Source organism: Hippopotamus amphibius, chromosome 6 (genome assembly GCF_030028045.1).
Source record: "Hippopotamus amphibius kiboko isolate mHipAmp2 chromosome 6, mHipAmp2.hap2, whole genome shotgun sequence".
Taxonomy (NCBI): domain Eukaryota; kingdom Metazoa; phylum Chordata; class Mammalia; order Artiodactyla; family Hippopotamidae; genus Hippopotamus; species Hippopotamus amphibius.
The window spans coordinates 153,705,339-153,719,354 of NC_080191.1; the positions used below are offsets into that span (position 1 = coordinate 153,705,339).

The 14,016-nt window shown below is 37.8% G+C and overlaps 1 long non-coding RNA gene across 1 annotated transcript in view; it reads left to right on the forward strand.

Annotated features, from left to right (window-relative positions):
- The window catches only part of LOC130855793 (uncharacterized), a 245,061-nt gene extending 231,971 nt beyond the window's left edge, over positions 1-13,090 (forward strand). Inside the window, exon 5 of the long non-coding RNA XR_009054377.1 lies at positions 12,812-13,090. This is a non-coding gene — a long non-coding RNA (uncharacterized LOC130855793). The remainder of the gene's footprint in view (positions 1-12,811) is intronic.
- The last annotated feature ends 926 nt before the right edge of the window (positions 13,091-14,016 follow it).

A 14,016-nucleotide genomic window follows, 5' to 3' on the forward strand; every position in this document is an offset into this window, starting at 1 on the left:
ACACCAAACCAGCTTTACAACAAATGCTAAAGGAACTTCTCTAGGTGGGAAACACAAGAGAAGAAGAAGGCCCACAAGAACAAACCCAAAACAATTGAGAAAATGGTAATAGGAACATACATATCGATAATTACCTTGAATGTAAATGGATTAAATGTTCCAACCAAAAGACACTGGCTGAATGGATACAAAAACAAGATCTGTATATATACTGTCTACAAGAGACACACTTCAGACCTAGGGGCACATACAGACTGAAGTGAGGGGATGGAAAAAGATATCCTATGCAAATGGAAATCAAAAGCTGAATTAGCAATACTCATATCAGATAAAATAGACTTTAAAATAAAGAATGTTGCAAGAGATATGGAAGGACACTACATAATGATAAAGGGATTAATCCAAGAAGAAGATATAACAATTATAAATATTTATGCACCCAACATGCAAGCACCTCAATACATAAGGCAAATGCTAATAGCCATAAAATGGGAAATAGACAGTAATACAATAATAGTGGGGAACTTTAACACTCCACTAACACCAATGGACAGATCATCCAGACAGAAAATAAATAAGGAAAAAAAAGCTTTAAATGACACAATAGACCAGATAGAGTTAATTGATATTTATAGGACATTCCACCTGAAAGCAGCAGATTACACTCTCAAGTCACAGGGAACATTCTCCAGAACAGATCACATCTTGGGTCACAAATCAAGCCTTGGAAAATTTAAGAAAATTGAAATCATATTGAGCATATTTTCCAACCACAATGCCATGAGATTAGAAATCAATTACAGGAAAAGAAACTGTAAAAAACACAAACACGTGGAGGCTAAACAATATGCTACTAAATAACCAAGAAATCACTGAAGAAATCAAAGAGGAAATAAAAAAATACATAGAAACAAATGACAATGAAAACATGATGACCCAAAACCTATGAGACACAGCAAAATCAGTTCTAAGAGGGAAGTTTATAGCAATTCAGTCTCATCTCAAGAAACAAGAAAAATCTCAAATAAATAATCTAACCTTATACCTAAAGCAACTAGAGAAAGCAGAACAGACAAAACCCAAAGTTACTAGAAGGAAAGAAATCATAAAGATTAGAGCATAAATAAATGAAATAGAAACAAAGAAAACAATAGCAAAGGTCAATAAAACTAAAAATTGGTTCTATGAGAAGATATACAAAATTGATAAATCTTTAGCCAGACTCAGCAAGAAGAAAAGGGAAAAGACTAGAATCAATATAATTAGAAATGAAACAGGAGAAATTACGACTGACACTGCAGAAATACAAAGGATCATAAGAGACTACTACAAGCAAGTATATGCCAATAAAATGGAAGACATGGAAGAAATGGACAAATTCTTGGAAAGGTACAACTTTCCAAGACTGAACCAGAAAGAATTAAAAAATGTAAACAGACCAATCACAACTAATGAAATGGAAATTGTAATTAAAAATCTTCCAACATACAAAAGTCCAGGGCCAGATGTCTACACAGCTGAATTCTATCACTTAGGGAAGAGCTAACACCTATCCTTGTCAAGTCTTCCAAAAAATCGCAGCGGGAAGAAGACTCCCAAACTCATTCTGTGAGGCCACCATCACCCTGATACCAAAACCAGACAAAGATATCACACAAAAAAAGAAAATTACAGGCCAATATCACTGATGAACATAGACACAAAAATCCTTCTGCCCATTTTATAATTTGGTTGTTTGGGTCTTTTTTGTTTTTGTTTTTGTTTTTTTGATATTGAGTTGTATGAACTGTTTTTATTTTGGAGGATTTTAACTCCTTGTAGGTCATATCATTTGCAAATATTTTCTCCTATTCAATAGGTTGTTTGTTTTGTTGGTGGCTTCCTATGCTGTGCAGAAGCTTTAAATTTAATTAGGTTCCATTTGTTTATTTTTTGCTTTTTTTCCTACTACTTTGGGGACAGATCCAAAGATATTGCTACAATTTTTGTCAAAGAGTGTTCTACCTATGTTCTCTTCTAGGAGTTTCATGGTTTCAGGTCTTACAAAATGATATTTAATTCATTTTGAGTTTATTTTTGTATATAGTGTGAGGAAATGTTTTAATCTCATTCTTTTTATGTAGTTGTCCCATTTTCCCAGCAGGCTTTTTCCTTTCATCACTTTGAATATATCATGCACTTCCTTCTGGCCTGTAAAGTTTCTGCAGAAAAATTAACTGATAGCCTTATGGGGGTTCCCCTGTGTATGATTCTTTGTTTTTCTCTTGCTGCCTTTAGAATTCCCTCCTTATCTTTAAATTTTGCCATTTTAATTAGGATATGTCTTGGTCTGGATCTGTTTGATTCATCTTGTTTGGAATCCTCTGTGATTCTTGTACCTGGATATCTGTTGCCTTCTTCATGTTTGGGAAGTTTCAGCCATAATTTTATCAAATGCATTTTTGACCTTCTTCTCCTTCTGGGACCCCTATAATATGAATGTTGGTATGCTTGATGTTATCCCAGAGATCTCTTAGACTGTTCTCATTTTGTAAAATTTGTTTTTATTTTTGTTGTTCTAATTGGATGATTTCCATTATTCTATCTTCCAGGTCGCTTACGTGTCCTTCTGCATCATCTAGTCTGAGGTTAATTCCCGCTAACGTGTTTTTCGTTTCAGTTATTGTATTCTTCAGTTCTGACTGGTTCTTTTTTATATTTTCTAGTTCCTTATTAAAATCCTCACTGTGTTCATCTATTGTTTTCTAAGTTCAGTAGGCATTCTTATTACTAGTGCTTTAAATTCTTTATCTGGTAAACTGTTTATTTCTGTTTCATTATTTTTCAGAGGTTTTCTCTTGGTTTTTCAGTTGAGACAGGTTCCTCTGTCTTCTCATTTTGGTTAACTTTATGAATTTAGGTGACACAGTTACCTATTGCAGTTTTCAAAGGGTGTTCTTATGTGGGAGTGTCCCTATTCAGTCTGCATGTGCCTAATGCCTTTGGTAGGAGAGTTGGATTTGACATGAACATAATTCATGTCTTTCTTTAGGGTGTGCTGGCAGCTCTCACCTTGGTAGGAGGTGGGGTTGGAGATGGAGAAGCTAGGTCCACACCCAATTTGAAATGGGGCTTCCCCTCTGCTCAGTGGCCGTCACTGCCCTGTGGGGGCTGGGATCTGATCCCAAGTTGCTGGAGCTGAAACCCTGAGGGTTAGGTCCAAGTTGGTTCTGTTTGTTTTAAGTGTGTGATTTCCCTTCTCCCAGCAGTGGCACCCTTGCCCCAAAGGGAAACAGTGCTGGAGCAAGAGGGGCCTGTGCATGTCCTCAACATGTGAAGGGTTGCAGTCTATGGCAGCCTCATGCAGACAGAGGTCCAGGCTGCTGCTGCTGTGCTGCCTGTTCAAGCACAAGTAATGGCTGGCCCTGCCCTGCTCAGAGGCAGCTTTGCATCTGAGTCTCTTTTGTCTCTCATGGCCAATCACTCCCCTCAGCCTCTGCCACTCCTGCTCTGTTGTGGAGCCATGTTTCAGGGGCAGGTGTGTCCCCTCTGGGCTGTTTGCAGGTGCACGGCATGGGATATGGTGGTCCAGCTGCTGTCAGAGATTGGGACTGCTGCTGATGCACTGCCTGTGTAAGTACCAATAATGGCTGCGCCCACCCTCTCTGATGCCACTTCCTGTCTGATTCCCCTCTTTGTTTCATCACTGAACTCTTTCCTTGACCCTGGTAGCCCTTGCTCCAGTGTGGAGCTGCAATGTGACGTGAGAGGGGCTGGAGCTTTTGTTTATCTCAGGCTGGAGTGTGTACCAGGGTCATCGCAGAAAACCAGTAGCCACCCATGCATTCTCAATCCACACTTTCCACCCTGCTTCTGGAGTAAGCAAGTGTTTGCATGCTCCTCAAAACCACAGCCTAGCAAGGAAGGGAGGGAATACGGGGATATGTGTATAAAAACAGATGATTGAACCTGGTGTACCCCCAAAAAAATTAAAAAAAAAAAAAAAACCACAGCCTAGGCTTCACACAGCCCTCCTGTTAGTCCCACTGACCCTCCAACCAGCCAAGTGGCTTCCCTGTGTTGAACCCTGTGCCTGGGTGCCCAATATATGGCTGGAATAGCTCAGTCCCCCGATTGATTCTCCACCCGTGTAATCTCCCTTTTCCTCTGAGTCATCTCCCAAGGGCACAGATCCCAACTTGATTGCTTCTCTTCCCTTCCTACCTGATTCCATGTGGATCTTTCTTACAGCTTTGGTTGTACAGGAGTCTTTCTGCTGGTTTCCAGTTAGTTTTTAGTGAGAATTGCTCTACATGTAGATGTATTGATATTTTTTATGTATTCATGACAGGAGGTGAGTTCCATATTCTCCTGCTCCACCATTTTTATCCATTGATAATCAAGTTTATTTTTTATCATATACTTAAGTTTATAGTTTCCTAACAAAGAGTAATATGATCTAAATTACCAAGCAACCAAGAATTTAAATAAAGGGGTTAAAAAAAATGACCTTTTAGTCTAATCCCAATAACACCCATTTGAGCATCAAATTCCACAAATCTTGTTTACAAAGTCTCCTTTTTTTTCCCTCTCTTTAAAGAAAATGTCAGCCTCAGAGTATTTAGCAAATTACTAGACCAAAGGGAATTCTAACCTTTTGTTCTTAGTCTAATTTCTCCTTATATTGCCAGTGTGGACATAGGGGTCCTATGCACACATCAAAGAAAAACATAAGAAAGACAAAAAAAAAAAAGGAAAAATAAGAAGGAAACATGGAAAGAAAGTTGAAAAAAGAATGCAGTAACCTCTTCTTTGATGAGCTCTGTATATAAATAAGGGTGTGGTTAAAAAGTGAGTCATTATTCCATTGCCTACTCCTTTTGTGGGAAGACAATGATGCTATGCAATAGATGCTGTTAAAGAGGCATTTATATAACTATTAGCCTCTGGAACAATAGATAGGCAGCGGTGTGTTGTTCTGGAAAATGTTCAGAGGAGGAGCCATTTTGTCCTTTTTAAATTTAATATCTTTTTTTTTTCCTGTATCATTTGGAGGAGGCTCCTTTTTTCCTTTTCTTAAGCAAAATAACTATTTTGCACTCGCAGGTAGTGAGTGAATTCTTCTTGCCAGCAAGAAGAAAAGCAATTTTTTGAATGCCAAAAATAGCTCCTTTGTGTGAAAATATCACATAGCCAAAGACATTTTAGAGAAGAAAGGAAAGATTCATGTTCTGAATTAATATTTTTTAAATATACAGTCAGTGGAATGTTAGCAGTAGAACAAGAAGACATCGACATAAACAGACTGAGAAGGAACAAGTAATCTTATATACAGTCAAGACAGCCCCAAAGCCTTAATGTTTATCCTGTTTGCAGTGCTCCTGGATTTTTGTGTGGTCTCAGGATAATCATTCATCGCCCAAGGCCATGTCTATAGGAGATAGGTGTTTCTAATCATTCTATTTAATTTAAGACATTTCTTCCCTTCCATTCCTTCCACTCCTTGTTTCTATGCAACATTGCCAAGTAGGCAAAGCATGAGCCAAGCTGGATATAGAAGACGGCCTTAGGGCTGGGGACAGAAGTAGAAAAATCTCATACTTCACTTTGTCTTTAAATCTTTAAATCACTGACACCTTTGGGGATCCATACCTTCTTCAGAGTCTCTTTACATATAGTAGACCATCAGCCAGTTACAAAAAGTTTTGATAGTGGTGGTGGTTTTCTACTGTTTTTACTGGCCCAGTATCCCTTCCTACTTCATTTAGTAACACACTTTTCCTTTGAAGAACTAATGACCCTTGTTCTATGTGATCTTGGTGGCACTGTCAGTCCAGCTGTCCTGCTTTCTTTCTACTAGTCAATAGACATGTGACCAAGCTTGAACATTAGATAATCTCCCAAGAATTTGAGTCTTGCGTGGAATGACACAAAAATGGAACAAGGTCGCTGATTCATTTTGTTAATAGTACTCTGAAGAGAGTCCTCATTGATCCATTAATCCTTCTACCTAGACCATGTGTGTTGTCCTGATGTCTTCTTCCCAAGGGCTGGCTAATCAGTGTCTTTGATTCTGTCCACTACCTCACACTATTGCAATGAATTTGATTTTTAAATAGTCCAGGATGTTTGCAAGCAAAAATCATAACTGCAAAAAGCAGAAATATTTCCTCAATGTGACTCATCTTTTAGAAAGACACCTGGGTGAAAAGCTTGTGGGAGATTGTGCTCCTACATTGGCTTAGTTCTTCCCGTTACATTTTGTTCAGTTTTATTCATTCATTTATTTAGTTATATGCTCTTTGATCCCTTCATTTGTGGACTAGATACCATTTTCTAGGCACTAAGGAAATTCTCTTCAAATATCTGTATGGTTAATGCATGCAACTTCCTCATCTCCCTTAAGTCTTTACATAAATTTGCCTTCTCAACGAGTCCTATGGCATCATTCCTTAGTCTGTAGTCCCAGTCTCTTTATTGGAATTTTTTTTATAGCACTTCTCACCTTCTCAGGTACTATATAATTTATTTATTCACTGTATGTTTTGGTTATTGCCAATCTTCCTGAAGTAGGGAATCATTTCCAAGAAAATAGGAATTTTTGTCTTCTTTGTTCATTGTTATATTCCTAGCACCCAGAATAGCTTTTGGCGTTTGTTGAATAGATAAAATAGATTAAAGTTTCTTTAAAAGTACATAGTATCTTACTAAAGGAGCATATTGTGGTGGCTTTTTTAATGTATCAACTTTATTGGGCTGATAACCACATTCCTTAAAATTTCCTTTTCTGTATGTTTTTGATGAGGATGGGCCACGAGACAGACTCTTGTGGGAGATTTGGGGTGAAGTGTAGCAGCACCTCTTTTATACCTAGTTCTTGTGTTGCTTCTTTGTTGGCTCACCTCATTTGTGTGAAGTAGCACAGTAGCCAGGCCTGCAACTGCTCTACTTTCTAATGGATCTTCCTTTAGCTTTGCTGACTCCTGGGCCAGGTGCATATTTTGGATCTATGACCAGGGCACCCTAGCTGCTTCAGGATACTCACACCACCAAGGTTACAGGCAATAAGAAAACAGTTTAAAAAAAAAACAAAAAAACAGAAACAAAACAAAACGAAAACACCACACACACAGTTTCTAATAGTTTGTTTTCATGGGCTCAAGTTGTGCTTGTGAATTTCAACTTGTCTTTTAGCTGATCCACTTTACATCAATCTTCCCTTTCCAACTGCTTTTGCTGAACTTCAAGCTTTAGCATCAGACTAAGACAAAAGCCTTACGGAGGCTGATTAACCATCTCCCAGAATTGTGTAATATCAAATCTTATTTAAAAAAATCTATCTATCATCAATCTATTGATCCATCATCTATCTGTCTACTCAACCAATCTGTCTATTCTAATATGCTGTCTAATGCTGTATGAACTCTAAATGCTGTATGAACTCTAACCCCTGACTGATACAGATTTTGGCATCTACAAGTGGTCCTGCCACAACAAAAGTTAAAACGTGGGAATGGCTTCAGAACCAGACAGTGTGTAAAAGTGGAAAACACTGTAAGAATTTTGAGGAGAGTGTTGGTGAAAACTTCAAGTGCTTTGAATGTACTATTCACAGAATTTTGAATTTTGTAGAGAATGGTAGTGAAGACTTAAAAGAATGGGGGAAAATCTTATTGGAAACTGTAGTAAAGGGCAGACATTTGGCAACACTTTTGCCTTTGGTAATGTGGAAAGTAGAAAATATGCCAAATGAACTGGGGGAATCTATCAAAGGAGATTTCCAAGCAAAGTGTTTAGATAACACCTGGTTTCTTCTTGCTGCTTGAAGTAAAATGTGAAATGAAAGAGAGGGAGAGAAACTCAGGGAAGGACTATTAAACAAAGAGAAGCCATAACATGATGGTTTGAAAACTCTCAGACTCTTCAAATGGTCCAGGATGCTAAAATTGAGGGGAAAAAAAAGTTTCTCTGAGCAAACATCAACTCTAGGGTAACACTAGGAAAATATCATATGAAGTAAGCGATAAAGTCCAGGGTGTAGCCACAGAATCTTTAGTAAGATCTTGAAAAGATTGAAGGTAGTGCCTCAGAACCTTCCATCAGACTAAAGCCCCTTTAAAGAGATTAAGAGTGTGCCAAGGAACCTCTCGATCAAACAATAGGGATTCTAGGAAGTTTCAGGACATCCGTCCTTCAGTCAACTCAGAAGAAGCCCTAGAAAGGGAGGGATTTATCCAGAAGAGGTTTGTGGGTATGGTTTTTGTCCAGTGGATTGGACATTAAGAAGTTTCACAGGGGACTCAAAAGAAACATAGGCAGAAACATCACCAGCTTGGACTGAGGGGGCAGAGAGAGTATGCAATGAGGAGAGGTTGGCCTTTGAAGCACTAGAATTTTAACACGTGTTATCTTTTATGAAAATGGAAAGATGACTGAGAGGGTAGAACCAGGAGCCCAATGGGCAGAGTGGAGAAACAGGAAGAATTATTTCAGATATGGGAACTAATCAAGGATCGTCCAACATTTGCCTGGCTGAATTTCAGAACTGCCATGGACTAGTGCATTCCTCTGTGTCTCCCACCCACCACTTTGAACAGGGCTGTCTGTAGTGGTTATTCTATGCCTGTCCCACCATTGCAGGCTGGGTGGGTGTAGGGATGGGTGAGGAGGCAGATTACTTCTTTCTTTTGTTTCACAGGTCTACGAGTCCCGAGGAACTATACTAAAGGATTACACTTGAGGAAGCTCATCCATACTTGGACTTTATTTAGATGATGAGATTCAGGGCTTTGAGCTGTTGTTGAGGTGGGATAAGAATTTTGAGGTCTTTGGGGACAGTGAGTATATTTTGCATTTTGGAGAGATGTAAATCATTGGGAGTCAGAGGATAGACTATAGGTATTTTCTAAGCTGGTCCCCCAGTGATCCCTGCTTCCTGGGATTCACATTCTTATGTAATCTCTTCCTGTGGAGTATGGTCTGGACTTTTTGACTCACTTCTAAGTAGAATACAGCAGAAGTGATAGGACCTCAGTTCTAAGATGAGGTTATAAAAGACTGTGATTTCCATCTGCAAGGCTCTCTCCATGTTTTCAATGGCTCACTCTAGGGGAAGCAAGCTGCCATGTCAGAAGGTAGCCTTGTGGTGAGTTCCATGAGCATGAGCTTGAATGTAGACCTTCTTAGACCTGCCAACAGCCGTGTGAATAAGCTTGGATCCTCCTCTGTCAATCCTTGAGATGACTGCAGCCCCAGCCAAAACTGAATGTATTTCATAAGAGAATCTAAGCCAAATCTAGCCAGGCAATCTGCTCCTGGATTCCCGATCTATAAAACCTATTGGATAATAAATGTTTTGCAATTTTTAGCCTCTAAATATTAGGATAATTTATTATGCAGAAGTGGATTAAAGTACATTTGTATTCTAGAGGATAGACTGTACTAAAATGTTCTAATTGCTATTATGCAATATTTTATGAAGAGGCAATTCCAATCCATTTAATAGTCACCATTTGAAGAGTACCAACCTCAAGTTTGGTCTCCTACCTCTCCACTGTCTTACTTTATATTTTGATTAATTAATTCCTTTAATTATAAAATGATAGCTAAAAAGGGCATTAGGGCATGATGTTCCCTTGTGTCCTTGGAATTCTTCCAGGTTAGAATGCTCAGAGGTAAAATAGGTTGGATTAATATTTAACAATAACTAACCTTTATAGTATGCTTTCTCTGTACCAGGAACTGTGAAAATTGCTTTATATAATCATTTTAGATAATTCTCATAACTACTCTTTGGAGTAGATACCATTATTACTCCTACTTCAGGGAGATTTCCCCAGTGTCACACATTGGTAGGAGGTGGATCTTAAATTTGAGCTCAGACCTGCCTATCTGCAAGGCCTGAGCTTTTAATCACTCCAGGCAAAGAAGATCTCCTGTGCCTCTTTGCAAAAACAGGCTAATAAACAGGGTGGATAAACAGGGTGGATTCTCTTCATGGCCCAATGCTGATGAAACAGAACCATGGTTGGCTCTTTCAGTGCCTATATGGATGCAGACTGAGCACATGATCCTAAGGGCTCCATCTCAGGGTTTACAGAGACATTTGGGTGAATAGAACAAAAACTCCGTGCTATGCCTGTGACAAAGATTATCACCTCTGTTTCTCACAAGGGAGAAAGGAGCTGGCATGTATTTTAAACTGTTTTGTGCTAGACCATTTGTGACATGCTTTATGTATCTAGGCTCTTTCTGACAAGTGCCATTGACTGACTTGTTTGCTATTTTTAAAAGACTATTGAAATACAATGGAGTCCATAATATTAACTGTCTTTGTTCTATTTGAGAAAGCAGATCTTTTTTAAGAATTTGGCATTAGTTTAATTTTTAAAAATGGAATTTTGATTAAGGCTCTTAAATAAGTATTTATTTTTTATTTGCTTTTTCCTCTAATTCTCCAACAAACTTAGTACGTTTACAACTGAATCCCTTATATCTCTCACTTTTAAGTTTTAGCATAATTTTTAAAAATAATTGTTGGAAAATACAGTCCATGTGTTTTTGGTCGGCTTCTCATACTTAGATTATGCATTCAGTAACGGTGATGGTCAGGCCAAAGTTTATCTCATCACACCAGAGTTTTCAGGTCATTTCCAGTTTTATTTTTTCTTTCAAGCTTTCACTTGAAAAGAAAGTTAATTGGGAAACACCAGCAAAGCTTTTTTTCCCTTCCTCTTTTGGCTATTCAACTGCCAGCTGCCAATTCTTTCTGATTTCTTTATCAGATGTGCACAAGATACAGGGCAATTGTGACTGTTTCTGGAGTTGGCAATAGTTAAATGGAATTATAGAGAATGATTCAAACCAACATGTATTTGTGGAGTCTTTTGATTACACACAGCTTTCTCTGAGACATAAAAACCTCTTGAAGGATTAGCTTGCTAGAGAGAATTACCATTTTGGAAGATTTGTGTCACATTTCAATGATAAAATTATTCCCTCCCAATTCTCTCTGTAAATAATCTCTAAATTCTCACAAACATCTGAGCTCTTGGGGGTCAGAATAAGGGCACAATTTGCATAGATTAAATATACACATAAACACATGTGCATTTCATAATCCAAAATTCTCTTGGTTGTGTTATGATTCTCTCTGGAAAATTTTGTCAGAGTAACTATACCATCTCTTCAGGAAACCCTGTGACATAGACTGTGAAAACACTGTTTTAGATACCGTATTTTAACCATTGTTGTATTGCGGCTGTATTAAGAAAACAGCTGAATTAACTTGGTTAAAATCTAAGTATGTTATGTGTATCTTTTCCTCAATAGTCTAATGTGAAATATAAAGTTTTTTTTTTTCACTTAACACTGTAAGGGACCTAAATCATATATCATAAACAAATTACTCTAACGATAACTCTTCTGATAGATTTAAATAATCTTTTTATTTTTAAACGGAATTTTGCATATTGCTACTAAGTGAGTTAGCTCATCAAGTTCTATGAAATTATTTTTACCAGAATATCTAATCTGCTGATAGAAAATTTTGGTTGTATTATGTTTCTATCTTATAATTTCAATCATAAAGCATTGGTGTTAGAAAGTAAATTAGAGAAAATTTTGTACAATTGGTTTCTCATCAGAAATTGTCCAGAGAGGTTGACTAATTTTGCATATTTAGCTAATGATGCATCACTGTAACCAAGAAAACAAACAGACCCAAATGCTGTCTCCTCTATGAAGCTGGAATCCACATCAAGCAAAAATCTGACTTTGGAAACTCACTTTGCAAATTAACTCAATAGTTGTCTCTAAAGCCAGATGACCTCAGCTCACAGTCTTCCAACAAGACATTTCATAGAGGAGAAGTAGCGAAGTGAATCTGTGCTATTCTTCCATATCTCAACCCTCCTTAGGCCAGGCTCCCACATTACAGCTTTAACATCCCAATATACACTGAGGTGAGACATTCTGGAGAAGTTAGCTCTGAGTATGAAATGCTCCATGACAGGAGAAATTCAGAGAATGTGCTTGTGTAAATATGAGAGTGTGTTTATGTGGCTGGGATGAGCGTGGACCTGATGGAAAGGTAGATGGAGGGGGAAAAGAGAAAGTGGTGATACTCCTGAAAATAATTTGCTCCCATGTCACCCCCATAAAAGGCATCTCCCTTAAATCAGGCAGGCATAGTGAATGGTGTGATAGCCAGTAGCCTGCACAGTTATAAAACATGGCCTTTCATCCTAGAGATGGCCCATTACCACTCACTGAAACAGTCTGTCCCCGGGCTCCAGAGCCGTTCATGTTTCATGAGCTTCTTGGCGACGTGACTGGGATTTCCTGAAATCATGTTCAGGTCTCCACCCAGTGAGTGCCCCACATTGATACTCTGAGTTTCCTTTCTTCCAAAGGTTATCGTGTTGGTTGTGTGTGTGTGTGTGTGTGTGTGTGTGTGTGTGTGTTCCCCAGAAGACAAGGAAACAAACAGAGCAAAGACTAAGCTTGGCTTTGCTGGAAACACAGCTTATTCAAAGAGTGAAGATTGGCTAAAATTTAATCTTAGGGTACCAGGAAAATTAAAAGTTTACAGTTTAGTGCATAGGAGATAAGAAATTTTCAAAAGCAGTTTCAAAATTATCTCACCATTCTCAAGGCTTGGATTTCACATCATGAAAGGCAAACTTTAACATAGCAATTTCAGCAAAGCAGGGGCTTCTGATTTGTTGGCTGCTTCAAATAACAGTTGTCCCTTTGATAGTACTGACACCTATCTCCTTTCACAATCTAGTGCTTCTCCTGCACTTTGTAACATATCCCATCTGTTTTTTAGGGCCACTGTCATAAGGAAGACTGGAAGAGTGAAGAAAGGTCTGATTGATCACAGGGTCCTATCAAATGTCAAAGCTGGCCCTGGCTGACCTCCCATCTATTCAGAGCTGCTTTGATTTAATCTCCAAACTGGCTGCTTCTCCAGGCTGTGAGTTCTATCTGTAACCCATGTGTCAGCATTGAGATATGACCTGCTTCACGCTCCATTCATCTCATTTGAAGGACGGAAATTAAACTGGAGGGTCGAAGAGGGGAACTGCTCAAAATACACACACATTAACTGAAGCCTTTTGTGTGGATGCATTACAGGAGTTTGAACAACCAGTAAAAATTATATTAAAATGAAATTGATCTTTACTGCGCTGAAATGGTTTAGAACTTTTCCTCCCGTCACCACCCCCTTCATCTACTCTTCTTTCTTCCCTCCCTAGTTTGTCATAACCATACGAACCTGATCTCATGAAGGTTCAAAGTAAAAGGAAAGAAAAATTTGCAATATTTCAGTTTCTTTCAAAAGATGGTCTTCAGAAAATTTACTTATTTGCACAGTAAATATTTAAAAAAAAAAAGATACATAAAGCTGGTAACCAGACTAATGAACATGTAGACTGCTTTTCTTAGCATTATTGATTTGTTTGTTTTACCTTTCAAGGTTTAAAAAATCCAGTTAAAACACAAACTTTGGGAATAGTCCTATAACTATCAGGACACAGTGCCACACTATAAATCTGTATATCCTCAGTTCCATTTTTTATTTCTTAACTCCCCTTGCCCTTTTCATCGGCCCTTTTATTCTATTAATCAATGCTAATAACTAAATAAAAGCCTGATTTCTTATAGATTTGTTTGTTATGTATACTCAAAAGTAAACTCTATTTCATTTACTAGAGGTGTCCCAACATTATATTTTAAGTGTGTTGGGGAAATTAGCTATATTTATTTCTGTGTTTGTTTGTTTATACATTCATGTATTTGTTATTTGAACTCTGTACTAAAATGATATCCAGTGAGGGAAATAGTTTTATTTTTTATTTAAAAATATATTATACATTTTACATTATAATAGTCATACATATTCAATATCAAAAAAACAATTAGCAAAGATAGGTGAGGAGAGAGAATGAGATAGAGAGAAAATGAGAGTGAGAAGTAGAGAATAGCAAACACCCAAAATACTAAATAGTGTTGACCAGAGTAACTAACATT